This window comes from Protopterus annectens, chromosome 2.part2 (assembly GCF_019279795.1).
Source record: "Protopterus annectens isolate FY-2018-M chromosome 2.part2, PAN1.0, whole genome shotgun sequence".
Classification (NCBI taxonomy): domain Eukaryota; kingdom Metazoa; phylum Chordata; order Ceratodontiformes; family Protopteridae; genus Protopterus; species Protopterus annectens.
Genome location: NC_056730.1, coordinates 571761496 through 571781476, shown reverse-complemented (window position 1 = coordinate 571781476; position 19981 = coordinate 571761496).

Below are 19981 nucleotides of genomic sequence, written 5' to 3'. Positions count from 1 at the left end.
AACAAATTCACCACTGTAACAGGTACAAGCAAGCAAAACTTGAGGGTAATGCTACTCAATGCTAGAAGTCTAAACCTCAAAATGCACTCACTCGAGGCACTCCTTAAAATGGAGAACATCGATATCTGTGCAGTGACAGAGACCTGGTTTAAAGCTCCAGAGAGGACCCCTGCATTACCAGGCTATAATTCATACCACACCTTAACCTGGAATGAAGAACTAAAGGTGGAGGCGTGTCCATATTTATTAAGGATATCCACACCTCCAGGCTAGATGCACAGCATAATGCATCCGAGATTATCCAAGTGCAACTAACTCTGGGCAAGACCGCAATCCAAATTGTAGCTTGCTACAGACCCCCCACCATGCCCCAGGATTCCCACTCCTCATTTCTTGATACACTGGAAAGTATTATGGTACAACCCAACACCCTAATAATGGGCGATTTCAACTACCACACCATTAACTGGGAAAACTACTCATGTACTAACTCTTTTGCTCAATGTTTTCTGGAATTCATAAATTCCAATGCCTTGGATCAACTTATTCACACCCCCACCAGGGGCAGCAATATTCTAGACCTGGTCATTATCAACATGGGCAACTGGTGTTCCACAACAGAGGTCAATTCCTCATTGGTCAGATCCGACCACAAGCTAATCACCCTAGACATCCACATCCCGCCCCCACCCGCAATTAGGGAAACCACTGTAAAAAACTTCTCCAAAGCCAACTTCACACTTCTTAAGACAGAAGTGGCAAACTTCATGACACCCATGCAGACGGACAATAGAGGTACGACTGCTGAATCCTAAACAAATGCACTTTATAAGCACTTACAAGAGTGCATGGATCATGCTATCCCTAATAGAACCAAGATGCTATCCTCCAAAAAAAGGAAGCCAATTTGGTGGTCCTCTGCCATAAACAAACTCTACAACAGAAGAAAGAAACTGTTGCAAAAAATAGTAAAATCCCATGACTGGAGGAACTCCCTGGTCAACCTAAGTAAGAAGCTGAGATCCCTCATAAAATCCTCCAAAGCTAGTTACGAAAACAAAATTGTCACTGACTCTAAAGACAACCACAAAGCATTCTATAGCTATGTCAAGAATCTCAATGACAGCACTCAGATCTGCTCTGAGTTACAGCACAATGGCACTAAATATACAGAACCAACTATTATTGCCAACATCCTGGCAGATAGGTTCAGTGCTAACTTTACCCCCTAGAGGGCCCATCTCTATACCAGAAGAATGCAAAGTTCCTGTAATCATGGCTGCACAGGTGAACACAGAAGAACACAGCATCCATGGGACCTGACAATATCCCAGGTTGTGTTCTAGAGGAACTACAGAATGAACTGGCACCCTACCCAAGTACCATGTTCAATCATAGCCTCACCTCAGGCTTTGTGCCCACTGAATGGTGCACCGCGACGGTTATCCCACTCCACAAAGGGGGAGCCATGACTGACCCTGGGAACTACCACCCAATTAGCCTGACGAGCCTGGTCTGCAAGGCCATGGAACGTATCATCATGGAACTCCTAAACAAAGACATTGGTAATCTCCAAACTTTGGACCCTACCCAGTTTGGGTTTGTAAAAGGCAGATCATGTCTCCTAAACCTGATTGACTTCTTTGAAGCAGTCACCAAAGCCATAGATGAGAGTAAGGTGGTTCACACAGCTTATCTAGATCTCGCCAAGGCTTTCGACACCAACCCCCACTCTGGAATTATAGTTAAGCTCACTAAACTAGGTATAAATCCCTATGTCACAAGATGGGTTGCCAACTGGCTCATGGAAAGAGCCCACACTGTCAAAGTGGCAGACTCTTAATCCGACTTCAGACCAGTGACAAGTGGAGTATCACAGGGTTCAGTCCTGGGTCCTCTCCTGTTTGGTATCTACTTCTCTGAAGTACAGGCTAACAGAGAAGGTCTTCGGCTAATAAAGTTTGCAGATGACTGCAAACTAGGAGCCATAATCGAAACTCCTAATGATGTGGACATGCTACAAAAGGGCTTCACTGAGACAGATACCTGGTGTCAAAGCCATGGCCTGAAGCTCAGTAGCAAAAAGTGTATTGTCATCCCCTTTGGTAAAAACTCTGTACACATGAAGTACCACATAAGTGGTAGTTTACTTAATGCCGAAAGTGTGATGAGACCTTGGGACACTGGTGGATAGTAGTCTCTCCTTTGATAATCAATCACCACAGTGGTCAGGAAATCCTTCTACATGGCTCACCCCATCACAAAAGGTTTCTCATCCAGACAAAAAAGAGGTCATTGTTCCCCTCTACTCATCACTCATTAAACTCATTATAGAGTCCAACGCCCCTTTTGGTATGTACCTCACAAGACATTTACAACAACTGGAAAGGCCACAGAAATACCTCACAAAGAGGATTACTGGCCTCAAACAGGTGCCCTATGCAGACCGTCTCAAAAAACTCCAGCTTTACTCTGTCGCATATCACCTACTCAGACAATCTCTGCCTAACATACAAAGCTATGTCAAACCCAGAGCTGTTGGTCATGCTCCACTTAAAGAAATCCCAATCCCTCCGAGCTACATGCTCTAGGAGCCTAAACCTTGTCACCACAATAAAGAAACATGCTGGAGGGATAGATTTCTGTCCCAGAGACTTCCCATACTCTGGAACAGAGTACCTGTCTATGTCAAACAAAGCTCCTCATTAGCATTCTTCAAGAAAAATCTTGATGATTGGATGGGAAAAAGGAAATTCATCCCAGGAATCACTTCTGTAGCTCTGCTCGACGGGTACAGGAAAATAATTTTCTTGGGTGGCGAAAGCCAGGGTACCTTCTTGGCTAGGCTTATATAGGCCCTACGGCTAATAGCCTAGTACCTACCTATGAACCCACGAAGAAAGCACCCTTGCAGGGCAGGTAGTGCCACATCATATCATATCCTTGCAACTTATAGATCACCCTCTATGATCCACAAAACCCATAGCTCATGCATAGAGCTAATGGAGACACTTACCTTTTAACCCAGTACCATGTTCATGAAAGACTTTATCTACCCCTGTATAAACTGTGAATCCTATAGGACCCCAAACTTACAGGCCCAGAGATTGCTGGAGCCTGTACCAGTCAGTCCATTTGCCTACTAGGGGTACAAACATACTGGATCTGGTACTCACACATTTGGTAGAATGCTGCACCCCCAGTCTAGTTTCCTGGTAGGGTCAGATGATAAAGCTGTCTCCTTCAAAATAAAAACAGTGCTATGACCCTCAACTAACCCAGTAACAGGAGCTACTTTAAGACAAACTACCTATTATTTAGTGATGACCTGATCAAATTTCAAGCCCCTCCAAACCCAGAGAACACAGCTGCCTTTGCATAATTGCACACAAAAATCCTGTGCAATCATGTTAAATAGATGCATAGAGGCAGAATGTGCCTACCAGAAACAGTCCAGAAGAAGCTTAAAAAATAAACCACTCTGGTGGAATCAAAACTTAAGCAGATTGTACAACAAAATTAAAAAATCCATAGCTTAAATTACTAAAACAGCAGAAAAAAAAACTCAGAAGAATAAAGCAAGTCACCGGTCTCCAAATCACAAGCTATTTATTATATTAAGCGCTTTCGTCAGGCATTCGCCACAAGACTTCTTCAGAATAAAAGCAGCAGTTGCCAAGTTACATTAAAATAAGCAACAAGTAAAACCACATGTTCAAACTTTGATACAGTATTGGTTAAAAACAAGAGGCAAAATGTCACAGTATGAATACCAAAATCATGTAAACACTATTTTAAACATCTTAAAATGTCAAAAATCTTCACACTTGACCAAATAACAATCAAAAGTTTGTCAACATGTATAGACCGAATAAAAAAATAAAAATATTTGTAACTTTTGAAACCTCTATATTTTGTACAACAATTGGACAATTCTTACCACTGATGAATCCTGTAAATCAAGATTTCAGGAAAAACCTTGTATTGTTTACAGGAGGGACACATGCATGAAGAGCCTTTTAGAACGTAACTGTATTGTCAAAATGGAGGGTTACATGCGAAATGTGGACATTGCTCGCAATGCCCTTTTATATTACAGACCAATGTCATTCATATTAGTGGGTACGGGAAAGTTTACTTGTGCAAAAAGTTTAACTTTCAAAGTAAGCATCTTGTGTATATTGCTATTTGCCAGGACTGTCAATGTTTTTATATTGATAAGACTATTAACACACTAAACAAATGTATTTATCAACATGTTTATGATATTAGGAAGGGCAATAGCAACAATGCATTAGCCAAGCATATAGGGGACTACCCAAATCACAACTTCAAGTTTGCTGTTCAGTTGGCACCGATAATAGTAGGGGTGGGCCAACGGAGTCGGTGGTGCAGTGGTAGCATTGTTGCCTCACAGCAAGAGGTTCTCCCATTCGATTCTCGGCTGGAGTGCAGAGAGTGCCTTCTGTGTGGAGTCTGCATGTCCTCCCCGCGGTTGGATGGGCGTTCAAAAGACATGCGTAAATGGGCGTGCCTTCATTGAAGGTTGAACGTCGAGCTGGCACCTCGGCGTTCGTGAAAATCTACTGCCAATCATTAGTGGACCGGAGTTCCACTGTGGTGACCCCTAACCGGGAAAAGCCGAAAGACAAACAACATCATCTCTGGCAATTCAGAAGTAATGCTACAAACAAGCCTGGGTTAAATGAAACAATGTCAATTGCGAGTTACCTTAAATTAAAGTCTGAATTTCACATTTAGTATAGTGGTTTCAAAAGTTACAAATATCATTTTTATTTTTTATTCGGTCTATACATGTTGACAAACTTTTGAATGTTATTTGGTCAATGGTGAAGATTTTTGACTTTTTAAGATGTTTAAAATAGTGTTTACATGATTTTGGTATTCATACTGTGACGTTTTGCCTCTTGTTTTTAACCAATACTGTATCAAAGTTTGAACATGTGGTTTCACTGATTGCTTATTTTAATGTAACTTGGCAACTGCTGCTTTTATTCTGAAGATGTCTTGTGGCGAATGCCTGACGAAAGCACTTAATATAATAAATAGCTTATGGTTCGGAGACCAGTGACTTGCTTTTTTCTACCATAGCTAAAATTAGGAAGTACAGCATCTAGCAGGATAAAAACAGTCTAATCAGGTTAAAAAGCTTACAGGGCAAATTAAGTCTACCAAGGCCAGTTTTAAGATAATGATGGTCTACCAGGCCAAGGACAATCACCAGGCTTTTTCAGCTGTGTCTGAAACCTCAAGGGTGTACCACACCAATGCACGGAAAGTGATTCTTAATGGAGCCAATTAACTGGAGTTAGAAGACATAGCAAATCTGCTGGAACAAATTCAGTCCCAGTTTTATCCCCCTTCTCTCCCTTGGCTGCCTCCCAAATAATATTATTCAACATAACCCCCCCCAACTATCATTAGGGAGCATGTCCTAAATATGCTGTCCAAGGTTAAGAATACTGTATTGACGGGCCCTGATAATATCCCAGGATGCCTCCTAAATTACATGAAGCATGACCTCTGGAGTCAATATTTAACCATAGCTTCCAGACAGATTTTGTGCCACATGAATAGAGGACTGCAATGGACATCCTTCTGTCCATCAGTGGACCCTAACTAGTCTCATATGCAAAGCCATGGCAAGAATTATCATGGATTTAGTTAATAATGACATAGGAAAACCTCATACTATGGATATGACCCAGTTTGACCTCGTTAAAGCAGATTATACCTACACTACCTGATGGACTTCTGTGAAAACATCACCAAGGAAGTGGATGAGGGCAAAACAATGCATACTGCCTAGCTTCACCTGGCTAAGGCATTTGATACAGTACCCCACTCAGGCATTATAAACAAACTCAGGAATTAGGCATTATCCTATGTTACGCTCTGAATCGCCAGCTGTCTCCCAGATAGGACCTAGGAAGTTAAGATAGGGATCCACTCCTAAAGAGGCAGGTCACTGGTGGAGTCCCTCAGGGCTCTTGCTGGGCCCGATCCTTTTTTATATTTATTTCTCTGAAGTCAAAGCCGATGTCAAAGGCATCTGGCTGACCAAGTTTGGTGATGACTGCAAATTAGGAGTAGACATAGAATCCCCCCAATTCACTAACATCCTACAAGAAGAACTAGCACAGACCAGTGACTGGTGCCAAAGCCATGGCTTAAAACTCAATGCCATGAAATGCATAACAGTACCATTTGGAAAGTTGGCCACCCTAGGAAACTGCTTAATTGATAACACACCCTTAATAGTGGACCCAGGGATTTTGGGACATATGCTGATGGTAACCTGGGTAGTAAGGAAATAATTCTTCATTTCTCAACTTATAAGCAAGGGCATAACATCTGGGTCCAAGGAGGTCATCTTTCCTCTGTATTTGGCCCTCATCAGACCCATTACTAAGTACATCTCCCCCTTCAGGATGTACCTGACCAGGTACATGCAGCAACTGAAATGTTCACAGAAGTTCCTCACTAAATAATACAACATGTCTTAAACAGAACACCTGAAAGCCCGTTCTGTATACTCACATTCATATAGACCACTGAGAGACAATCTGTGCCTGGAATACAAGGCATCATTGGATCCCACTCTGATGGACCTTTTGTACACTCCCAAAATCAATAGCTTCAGAACTGCTTGATCTAGGGGCTTGAACCTTGCTTGCTACATAAATAGGGCATGTTGGGGGTCAAGTACATATCTCAGAGAATTCCCTTCCTCTGGAACAGACTTCCCATCCATGTGAACCAGAGTTCTTCCCTAACCCTATTGAAGCATAACCAGGACCAGTGGATGGGAAATTGGAAGTTCTCCTAAGTATAGCAGTTATGTCTCTAATCGACACAGGCAGTCTGTAAGTCCTACCCTAACTTACATACATCTCTTAAAATAACCTCTAAAGCTCAGAAAATTGCAGGATACATTTGGGATGCAGGGCTAGCCTTATAAAGGCCCAAGTGGTCATTAGCCTATTATACACCTATGAACCTTTTGAATGCTACCTCAGGTCTCCCCTGAAAGAAGAACGCTGGCCTAGTGGGACTAACCTGGTAAACAGAGGATAAAATAAATGTATACCTGACCTAGATCTGTGACTGATGTCTAATAGGCTAGCCAACTGTGGGCAGGTAGAGGCCAGAGACAAAGAAAACTATATTCCCTGTGATATGTGTGACTTTAAAACAAATGAAAATTTAATCTCAGGAAATGCAATGTGTGTGTGTGTGTGTGTGTGTGTGTGTGTGTGTGTGTGTGTGTGTGTGTGTGTGTGTGTGTGTGTGTGTGTTTATATTACGTAATGTTGAAGTATTAGTTCTAAGTCACTTAAAAAGTTAATACAACTCCAGATTGTGGCAGCAACATACATTCTTTTACAATGTACAGGGCAAAAATATGAGGAATATCAGGGATATTCTGCTAAAATCCTGACATTAGGGATCTTAGAATCTTGGTGACATGGATCCTGGCACATGACAGAACTTACAGTCTTCCTGTTCTTGTCCAGTCTGTGATTGTGAAGTCTGAGTGACTAACTATAGGGTCACTGCTGACCAAACTATGTGGTAGCAGATTTAGTAGGCAGGTGGCAGTATCGGTTTTGGCCTGGTTTTTGGTATCTCTTGGGTGAACTGTGGAGATGTGCAGTATGTGTGTGTGTCAAACAAGTGGGCATTGCCTTGTGTGAGACCCTTAGTGTGTTCTAGTAGGCTGGTAATTTTGTCATTACAGTTTCAGCACAAGTTTAAGGACTTAGTGGTGTTTTGCAAATTCTACATTAACTTAGAACACCTCATTTGATTAGACTTGCCACAGATGGGGTAAAAACTGGGGGTTGCCATAATGGTTAATGTGTTTTCCTCAAAGACACAAGGTACAGGGTTTGATTTTTGGGAAGCATAACTAGGCTTAAAAATGCCACCTGTGGTCATTAGCCTGGTAATCAACTATGAGTTAGCGATAGCAGACTGCTGACCTGTGTTGACAGAGGGCAGAAGACTGGGGTCAGCAACAAAATCACCAAATTCGCCACCGGGGCATCCTACCACAGTCACCACTGTCTCTCACTTACTGAACTAGGCTGGCTAGAACTCCCTCACCTCCTTCAATGGTATCAACTCACACTCACCCACAAACTGGTTAACCATCCTCTAAAGGTCCCATCCCTCCAGTATCTACTCCAACCCTATCTCACCACCAGACCACTACGATCCAGCAACAAAAATCAATTACAGGTTACTAGAGCCAATAACACTGTTGGAGAAGCACTAATCTCCAGCGCTGTAGCCAAATTATGGAACAACCCCCCCCCACAATAACCTCTCTACCATCATGCACCGACTTCAAAACTTTATTTAAAGTGCACCTAAAAACCTGCTGGCTATGCCCTTGTAACTCTCCCCTCTAACTTCTCCCACTCCATCTACCCTCTACCTCTCTTCCACCCCACAAACCGCCTTTGATTACAGCAAGCTCTGATACTTCCATGCCTATTTACTTATTATATGGCAGTAACTTCTTACTGTAACAATTGTTAATATCTGCTATGACTTTGTGGATAGAACAGATGCTAGTTATCTACTGAATGTACTATGTTCTTCATCTGTAACTATGTCTGTAATATCTTAATTTGTGGAGCTTTTCTCCCCGGGCCTCTGCTGAAAATGGACCTGCGTCCAGTCGGACATTCCCGGTCAACAAATGTAAATAAATCCATAAATAAATAATGATACCTTGAAGTTGGGTTAGGTAGTAACTAATCTAGTAGTGCTTACTGAAAGAACAGAATTAGATTTGACAAGAATGATGAATAGGGGTGATTTGCCTGTTGGCTACTAGCATGAATGTATGTGTAGATGTATGTGTGTATAGCAGGGAAATGTTTTGCACACCTTACTGTACAACCTAGTAACTTAGTAACCAGTCCCGACTTATACTGCTGGTGTTTGCAACATTTCTTTTTTTGCAATAGCTGTTTAATCACAGACAAAAAATACAACTGTTTAAATTATTTATAAATCCATAAATCTTGAATCTCACAAAGAGTTTTCATAAGCTGTACCATATAATTTAAACTATTGTCAAATGGCACAATTCCAATAATATTTTCTATTAACAATTTCATTTTTGTAGAACATAGCATTCCTTTTACAGGAAAACAACCAAATGAATCCTTCAGCAAATACTCCTCTGATGAGACTGAATGAGCTATACCCTCGGCTGCAGTTTAAACTGGTTAGGCAGATGGGTCCAAGCCATGCTCCAGAGCTTACTGTGGGGGTTGAGGTAGTCGGAAAATACTTTGAAGCTTCAGGACCATCCATTAAGATGGCTAAACACCATGTGGCAGAAATGGTAAGATTTTTACATCAGGAACCTGTTTTACTGTATATTTAAATATAAGATCACTTGACAGTGTCCCAGATAATGGTGTGAAGTCTCTAGCTATTTGAGTTTTCACTCATAAAAAATGCAGGCACAGCATGGGTTTGCTACAGCTCCAGTTCTCATATTTAGGCTAATAAGTCATAGCTAATACTAGCATTAATGGTGTAGTGTGTTGTGCTGTTCTTTGAACAATCGGTGAATGTATCCCTGTAGAGCAGGATACACTCACAGTTTGGATGGAATGTTGCAGCTTTTAGCTAAAATTCAATTACAATTTTACGTCAAAACTGGATTGCAGCACGGTAGTGTTTTAAAACAGACAAATCAGACCCAAAAGTTGCTAGCAAATACATTACAGTTGAGATGGTTTATTGGTTGTGGTCCTTTTTAATAGAGTCTACAGACAGCATGTTTGTGCTAGGACTATTACCTGTCCATTGTGCTGGACAAGTCCTATGTGAACACTTGCATTCTGGAATCTGGAAAAAAAGTGTGTGTGTGTGTGTGTGTGTGTGTGTGTGTGTGTGTGTGTGTGTGTGTGTGTGTGTGTGTATATGTGTATATATATATATATATATATATATATATATATATATATATATATATATATATATATATATATTGGAAATGTCCTTGAGATTTTAAGACAGAAAGTGTTCCCAAGTTTCCTGTAACAGTTGCATAAAACAATTATTTTATAACTTCTGGAGCATTTCTTCCTGGCCCTCCGCTGAAAATAGACTCTGTCCTAGTTGAACAAATGTTAAATAAATAAAATAAATAAAATTATACTTTTCGGTAAAAAATCCCACATTGGGCATTTGGAAATTTGGCAAGCCTAGACTATTTGTCTGTAAGATGAGAATAAATTCTGATTTTCTTTACTCAGTTTTAAAACCCCAATTGCATTTTGAAGTAAAAAAAAAAAAACATTTTTTTCTGTTTTATGTGACATGCTTTTATTTTTCCTGCATGGTTATAAGACTGTGAAGTTAGTATTTATTAGTAAGGGAGATGTGAGGTTCACATATGGAGGGTACTACATGGGGACAGGGGACCCATGGAGAACATATCACACCATCTTAAATAAATTTCTCCACCATCTAAAAATTTCCTATTCAAAGAAGAGAAGACACATGTAAATGCTTCTTTAATACACAACTTAGTTGAAATTGTGTTACCTTAGGTCCCATTTTGTAATTGGCAGTCTTCCATGGACTTCATCCCCATCTCACATAACTACTTTAGTCTCTACTAACCCACATACTAATCCTCTGCTATACTATTCCCATTACTGCCCATCTTCCTCCTCTCTCATATATCGTAAGTAATGTATTTATTGGTTACAATACCTGATCACCACAGATACAACAAAAATATTCCTTTATAACTTTACAGTTAATAGTTTTTTTGTTCTGCTATAAATGCGACAATATTTTACTATACATGCTGTATTTAGATTTATAGGTTCATAGGTAAGTATTAGGCTAGCTGCCTTTGTGGGCCATTATAAGCCTATTCTATGTCTCCGAAAGGTGACAATCAAACACTGTTCTTTGTGTTTGTGAGGTAAATACTTTAACCGTTATGCCATCTCACAACCCCCACGAAGAAACTTAATCATTCTATTTATCTCTTTCCCACACTAAGACTGAAATGACACATTTGGATTAACATCCTACACTGGTTAATAACTGAAAATAGTATAATTATTGTATGTCTGATCAAGTTGAAGTCAGTTTTTGGACCATCCGTGATGGATCAGTATTGTATTTTTTAATTCCCAGTGAATGAAAATCTCCTACAGACAGCCTGTGCTGTTGGGAGTTCCTTTTTTAGATTAACAGTGTAGTTATGAATCTTATTTTTTCCTTAACTGGCAGGAAGGTACTTGATGGTAGTTGGGAGGAAGTGGAGAATGTGAGAGGTAGGAGCTACATTTACTGCATTACATCAAACTTTGACTGATGAAGTGGATGGAACCAGCCAAGACCTCAGCAAGGAGGGACCTGTTTGTAGCCAAACTGACTGAGAATTGGGAGGGACCTTTTGGTCGTGCAAGTACAGAAGCTTTTTATTAGAGTGTGGCCACTGTGTATAGTTGCCATGTGCGGTCATCATTTTCAGAGCAAACTAAAGCATGTAGGCAGTTGATGGATCCCACTTGGTGTAGAGATGGATGGACAGAAATGAATAAATACAATCTGTGTGGCTGTAGCTTGTAAATTACTGCTGATGAACAATGTAAATTACAAAGTGTGTTTTTTTAAGTTGAGCTTGATACAATGAGTTTCTAACTGATCTCTTTGTTGCAGATATTGGAAACTCTTGGCTTACCAACAGATGTTTCTACTGGTGCATCAAAAAGAAAAGAAAATGTTTGTGAGGGTCGAGAGACTAGTAAGGTTTGTATTCTGTCTATGTTTTCTGTTAGGAGTGTTTGCTAGATTCTATAGGTTATAGAAGTTTGTTGTACACTATTTCATTAACAGTGAAAGATTCCATTACAAATCTTGGTATTTTCAGATGAAGTGAGAAGTCCTCCTTTCTGTCTGTCTCTTACATTTAATGGAGCACTACCCAGTTCTGACTTCTTTGGGTGCTTTCTGGGCCAGAAAAAAATGTCCCTAATGATGTCCTTCTGTAATGTCCAATCCTCCCCTGAGAATGTTCATTATTGATACCACCTTTTTGTGAGGGGAAGGGAAGTTTGGCATGTTTTGTAGGTGTAATAATATAGGAGGTTTTTTTTTAGTTTTTCTAACCCATAATTCCCTTTTCCTATGCTGCTAGGGTGAAGTTGTGCACAGACTTAGCTTTTTTATTCCTTTCTGCACTAGTGGAATGTCAGGGGCATCTCTTTCATGTGTGTTTGTTGTGGTTTGATATCTGTAGCAAAAGTCATATGGAAGAAACATTTAGTAGTGAATAAATCACAAGTCTTCCTCAAAGGAAAATTATTTTTTCATGTGTATAACAAAGTTTTTTTTCTTCCGTTTGTTATACGTTACTTAAACTTCTTTTACAGATGTACCATTATATTGAGTTCCTCACAACTGTCCTAACTTCACGACACTCATCTGCACATTTGCATCCTAACATATAGGTAGTATCCCAGGAGGGTAGAGATCAGGGAACTGACAGCCTGCATATAAAGAGATGCTCATTGGGAATGTTTGTGTCTCACATGTGGTATAACCCATAATACCAAACGTACATTTAAAACCAATGAGAACTAGTTGTGAGCATCTCATATGGTCTGTCATGCCAGACATGAAGAACGATAGTGTGAAGCTGTCCTGATTCACCTCTAAACTGAAATAAGAGCAGGCTTATGTGAAACACAAGGAGCTTTGCATCTTCTACACATAGACTTTGACTTGCAGGATCATCTTAACGTGTGCCTAAAGAAACCCTAAAAGTTAGGGAAAACATTCCTATTGATACCTTGGTATGGTGCCAAATGAGGAAGCCATCCCCTGTAGCACCATGAATCTTAATAAAGGAAGCAGAGTTTTCATAGAGTTTATCTAAAGAAAGAACACTAGGAAAAAAGGATTGAATTAATCAATTTTTGATGTGACTTGTCCTAGTTTATTGTAATGTGAAGTCTGTTGAAGGCAGAATCCCTTGCCGTGATCAACAGGTGATCGTTACAAGCTACAATTAACTGACTGTCCAGACAGGAGGTCATCATGATGTACATTTTCTTCCTTCTAGTTGTGATGTAATGTTGGGGCAGTAAAAGGTCCAAAGAGCATATCCCATTTCCTGTTAAGGAGAGAAAAGAAAGACTACTTATGACTATGTGAAGCTCTACCTTACAATAATAGAATATGACTGCTGAGATCCGGAACCAGCCCCTAGTGTCCTGTTGTTGTTTTTTTAATTCCCAAAAAGGAGCAGGGAAGTGGATCTGCCTTTCTGAAGGTTGGTGACCTAGTGGATGTCTACCTTTTTGGTAGGAGGAACAGCTACAATATATGTGTTGTGGGGAAGGCAAGAATAGAAATGTTATATCTAACCATGTGGATTCTTAATGCAGGCATGTAGAGGAATCTCCCCTCTTCGATGACCTTCATGTGGGAGCAGTCAGGGTGTAAGTCAGGATTGCTGGGGAGGTTTTCTAAAGCTCCTCTGCTTCACTTTTATTTCCTGGTGATTGTGTTAACAGAAAAATACACTTACTAAAGCTTTGTTTACTGTATCTAAAAGCTGGATGACCCCAGCCTATAGTACAGGATTACACTTCAACATATCTACAGTGTAATTTTGACAGATGTTTTTCACCTATATATGTCTGCTCACCCAGAGTGTCTGCTCAGTACCTGTCTTACGTCTAGGGGTTGAGAAAAAATCTCCTCCTCTAGCTAGCTGCTTTCATTCTCATATGCCTTATCTCCCTAATATTGTGTTTTTTGGGGGGAGAAGGTGAAAAGCACCTTCCTTCTCATGTAGGTCTGACATATCCAGACTCTGTTAAGATCCCTCTGGGAGACGTAGGCCTGGTGTATACTAGTCTTTATAACAATCTGAGACTGAAGAAGAGGTCAGGGACCTAAACTATGGGTAACCTCAAAAAAGACCTCACTGAGCTAACTGGCTTTGTTAGTGGTTGCAGTGAAGAAATATTGCTGGAGAAAAAAATGGGGCAAAGTAGGCAATTCTGTGTTGATCAGCTATCCGAAAATGAATAGCAGGGTTTCTAGTTAAAACCTGAAACAGTCATGAGTACTATACACATGTGAGTCTACATACTTATTTATGTCATCATATTTTAGGAATTGGGAGAAAAACTGTAGAACCATATGAAATCCCAAACATATACATATCAGACTTGCACATTCCACACAGAAAGTAACCACATGTGAGAAATGATTCTCTAGACCCTGGAACTATCAGGCAGATACATTAACCAATGGGGCAATGTCCTTCTCAGAAGAAGTGCCTGGGACCAGATCCTGCACCTATTTCAAGAAGGGAGGTATCTGGGCTGACAAAGCTAGAGATGCTTGGGAATGTAAGGCATGCTGCAGGGAATACAATATCTGATGCAACAGTTGGATAACCACCAGGTAGGTCATGAGGTAAGATAAAACTGACATTACCAGGAAGGTAAATCAAATGCTTGTGGAAGAAGCAGGAAAATGGGAGTATGTGTCTCTGATGGCCACTGGGTTGACATAAGCTTAAAAAACAGCTCTGCATATTGTTTTTACTGTACTTGTGTTGAATTTATACTGTTAGCACTTTAAAAAGTTATTTTTTGTTTAATTTAATTGTTAGGCTAACACGCTCAAGTGCGCTAGTCGTTTTATAGCATTTACTGTTTGTTACTGTATCTTTTTCTCCTTTCTCTGTAAAAAAAGAAAAAAAACAAAAAAATATCCTTGTTTTCCCGCTTTTCTAAACTAGAATAGTCCAGTCTTCAGATTTTGCTGATCTCTGGGCTTTGTCTTAGTTCCTGTGCTATCCATATCCTTATTTGGATAAGAGGAAGCTTCTTTGTTCACCAGTGGGAGTGGGGAGCACTGAGCAACCTATTTGTCCCTAGAGGATTGGTTCCAGCCCGGCAACTTGTAGTTTATTGGCCATTTTGGGTCAATTCCTGGCTCTTTTCAACCCCCTGCTATAAGGCCCGCTTTTGCGCGCTTTAGTGTGTTTTAGCGCGAATTAGCGCAAAGTTGCTCATAGAGCAGCATAGGGCAGCGCCGGTTAATCAAGTTTAAACTATTTCTGGCTCCGTAAAGTGTACTCTTCAATTTTTCCCTTAGAACTGCTCTACTTGCAATCTAAACAGACTATTCTCTAACTGAAAAGCTCAGCACTTGCTCCTAAAGCATTTTTTATACAGGTAAAGCACTCTTAAACAAAAGAAAGTACTTCTTTCACCTAAATTCCCTTGAGTACCCATTTCCCTATAGATCCTTTCTGACTCAGTTACACAGCAATCTTTTTCACTATTCTAGCATGTCAAAGGGTCAGTTGCTGGCATCCTGTCCTGTTCAGCTGGTGAATCTGGGAATCTTGAGGCAATGTTACAATTGCCTCATGTACACAGACAACCCTCTCCTTCTCCCAACAAATACAAATATATGCAAGAGATGCAACTATATAGCCAAACTGGAGGCTGAGCTCTTTCAATTCAGTACTGGCAAGACCAGGCAGGAGGAGAAGGTAACCACGCACACCACAAACCCAGTCTCACATAGAACTATCACAACTGCAAACCAAACACATAAACACACAAAAACATACTCAGAGGCGCTGATTAAAAATCTACCAAAACAACAGAGGCCTCCAAAGCAGACACCCAAGCAACCACCACCTCAAGACATAGCACATGCAACACATAGTTCACAAAGTCAGTGTGCTAAACAGTCACAGCCCTTAAGGCCAAACAACATGCCAGACACACTTGTAATAGGTGACTCCATAGTCAGACACACTGACGTCCCGCTCACCAGACTGAACAAGGATAAGGTCACAGTAAGCTGCCTGTCGGGAGCTAGAATCCGCCACATAACACAAGCACTCAGGTCACTCCACAGCAAGTACAAATATGACTCAGTCATTGTACATGCCGGTGTGAACAACCTGAGACGTACCTCCCTGGACTACATGAAAAGAGACATAGAGGAGCTCTCTGATTATGTAGCCCAGGCCGGTATGACCCTGACCCTGAGCAGCATCTTATCCTCACCGAGAATGATGCCACAGTACAAAGACAAAATTATCAGTTTTAACAATTGGCTTAATTACTGGTGTCATTCAAAGGGGATCCAATGTCTGTCTGCTTGGGATGACATGCTCGACAAGCCACGCTGCTTCACAAGGGATGGCTTGCACCTGTCACCCCTGGGCTTCTGGATATTGGCCAAGGCTCTTGCCACCCCCATAGTGCCTTTTTTAGGCAAGGCTCAAATGACAAACCTACCTCCCTAGAAAACACTAGTGGAAAAAAATAAGGGTAATGCTGCTCAATGCCAGAAGTCTAAACCTCAAGATGCATGCCCTCGAAGCCCTCCTCAGTATGGAGAACATCGATGTCTGTGCAGTGACTGAAACCTGGTTCAAGGCTCCTGAGAGCACCCCAGCACTATCAGGTTTTACCTCATATCATGCTTTCCGGCCCCAAAACTTGGACCGAACCACAAAAGGAGGGGGAGTATCCATATTCATCAAAGATACCCACACCTCCAGGTTAGTGGCAATGCACGAAGCATCAGAGACCATCCAGGTGCAACTAACCATAGGCAAAACTGCCTTACAATTTGTAGCATGCTACAGACCACCCTCTCAAACTCAGGAAACTCACACAGCCTTCCAGAAGACACTGGAGAGTATGAATGTCTCTCCAAATACCATCATATTGGGAGACTTCAACTACCCAAACATAGACTGGGAACATTACTCAAGCCCAAACACCCTAGCCCAAAGGTTCCTAGAATTCATAAACTCAAATGCGATGGAACAACTAGTCACCATTCCCACAAGAGGAGACAATATACTAGACCTGATCATCACAAACATGGGGACAAAATGCTCCACACCGGAAGTATAACCCTCATTGGTAAGATCAGACCATAAATTAATCTCACTGGAAATCCACATCCGCCCCACCCCTGCACAAAAGACCACAGTGAAGAACTTCTCAAAAGCCAACTTCACACTTCTTAAGACTGAAGTGGTATCCTTCAAGGTCCCTGGGCCAGTGGAAACCACAACCCACACTGCTGAATCCTTTGCAAATGCCTTCTACAGGCACCTTCAAGAATGCATGGATCATGCAATCCCAAATAAAACCAAGACCCATTCCCTCAAAGGCAGGCGCCCGGTCTGGTGGATCCCAGCCATAAACAAACTTTACAACAGAATGAGGAAGCTACTACATGACAGAGCAAAATCCCTAAATGGGAAGGCATCTCTGATCAGTACTAGCAAAAAACTACGATCACTTATAAAATCATCCAAGGCCAACTTTGAAAGAAAAATCGCAAAAGACACAAAAGACAATCACAAGGCCTTCTTTAGCTATGTTAGAAACCTGGGTGGAAACTTCCAGATATGCTCAGAGTTAGTCCAAAATGACAATAAATACACTGAATCCACTGACATTGCCAACATTCTGGCAGATAGGTTTAGTGCAAATCCCCCCCCCCCCCAAAAGGAGAAATAACTATCCCAGCAGAGTGTAGCCTCCCTAACATCTCAGATGCCCAGGTGAGAGCCGCCCTCTCTAAAGCTAAAAACACAGCATCAATGGGACCGGACGGTGTCCCGGGCTGTGTGCTACATGAACTCCAAGAGGAACTAAACCCAAACATAAGGCTGCTGTTAAATCTTAGTCTTACTACAGGATACGTACCCAAAGAGTGGCGTACGGCAACAGTGGTCCCACTTCACAAAGGCGGTGCTTCTACGGACCCTGGAAATTACCGCCCCATAAGCTTGACGAGCCTGGTCTGCAAAGCTATGGAGAGGATCATTATGTAACTCATAAACAAAGACATTGGGGACCTACAAACATTGGATCCTACCCAGTTTGGCTTTGTCAAGGGCAGATCCTGCCTTTTGAACTTGGTCAACTTTTTTGAAACCGTCACTAAGGCCATTGATGAAGGTAAGGCAGTTCACACAGCCTACCTTGACCTTGCAAAAGCCTTTGACACAATACCACACTCGGACATCATAGACAAACTCACCAGCTTAAATGTAAACCCATATGTCACGAGATGGGTTGCAAACTGGCTCAAGGACAGAACCCACAGGGTCAGAGTTGCTGGAGCTATGTCAGACTCTACGCCAGTCACAAGCAGTGTCCCACAGGGCTCAGTCCTGGGACCCCTCTTGTTTGGCATTTATTTTTCCGAGGTACAGGCAAACATAGGAGGATTGTGGCTGACAAAGTTCGCAGATGACTGCAAACTGGGCGCCATAATTGATACTCCAGCGGACACAAACATCCTTCAGACAGGACTCATAGAAATGGATAATTGGTGCCAGAGCCATGGCCTTAAGCTTAACGCTAAAAAATGTATAGTCATACCCTTTGAGAAAAACAAAGTACCCACAAATTACCACATAGGTGGTAATCCATTAAGTACGGAAGAGGTAATCAGGGACCTAGGGACCCAGGTTGACAGTAACCTCTCATTTGACACTCACATTGCCAAAGTGGTTAGGAAGACCTTCTATATTGCCCACCTTATCATGAAGGGTTTCACATCTAGATCAAGAGAGGTCATTGTGCCCCTGTGCTCATCTCTTATTAGGCCAATGATTGAGTACAATGCCCCATTTGGGATGTCTCTTACCCGACACCTGCAGCAGTTGGAAAGACCCCAAAAGTTCCTCACTAAGAGGATAAAGGGTCTTAAATATATGTCATATGCTGCCCAACTGAAAAAACTCCAGCTCTATTCAGTCACATACCGTCTACTCAGAGGTGACCTGTGCCTAACGTACAAGGCCATGTCCAATCCTGAATTATTGGACATGCTCCACCTCAAAAAATCCAAATCCATCAGAGCCACGAGAGCAAGAGACTTAAACCTCAACACAGAAATAAATAGGACGTGCTGGAGGGACAGATTCATAACCCAGAGGCACCCTACACTCTGGAACAGAATCCCAATCCATGTTAGGCAGAGCCCCTCACTAACTCTATTCAAGAGAAGTCTTGATGAGTGGATGGGAGATCGTAGGTTTAACCCGGGGGTCATCTCTGTGTCACTACTAGACAGAGGCACAGTAAACTAAACCCTAAATGGGCGTAGTATTCTCATCCTAAGGGGTGGTGAAAGCCACACACACTCTGGCTAGGCTTATAAATGCCCTAGGGCAGATAGCCTAGTACGAACCTATGAACCTATAAGGGGTGTTCCGACTTGGTCTGCAGCATGACAGTCACTAACTCATGTGAATTCACCGAACCTTCTAGACAAGGGGTGAAACGGGTTCTTGTAGACAGAATATGGGAAAGTTAAAATGTGCATATCTCCCAGAGTACAGTCCTGCACTATGGAGCAACACCTGTCCAAATACTTGGGCTTCTAACGTACATAGGAGGCTTGAGTGGGATGATGACAGCTCCTTCCCTGGAAATGTTTTGCTGTCTGTTTATTTTATCAATCTTTATAATTGTAAAGTGCTTATCCATAACCTGAACTTGTGTTTCCTACATAATTTGTTTCACCATCTGTTGAACAAGTAGCAGTAACAACAGATGTTTATGTAGAATAGTTTTTTTTTTTTTTTATGAAGTATAGTTTTCACTTCACTTTCTTTTATTACATGGAACCCAGAAAGAACCAGAGGATGCATGCTAAATAGCATGAGACATAACCAATGAGGCCATCTGGAATTACTATTTAACTGTAGCCTCCAAACAGGCTTCATGCCTCATGAATAGAGAACAGAACAGTCAACTCAAAGGTGGGCCATCTACGGACCCTGTAGACTTCAGACCCATAAATCTTACTAGTCTCATATGTAATGCCATGGAAAGAATCATCATGGAAATGATCAATAATGAAATAGAAAAATAAGGGTTAAAATTCA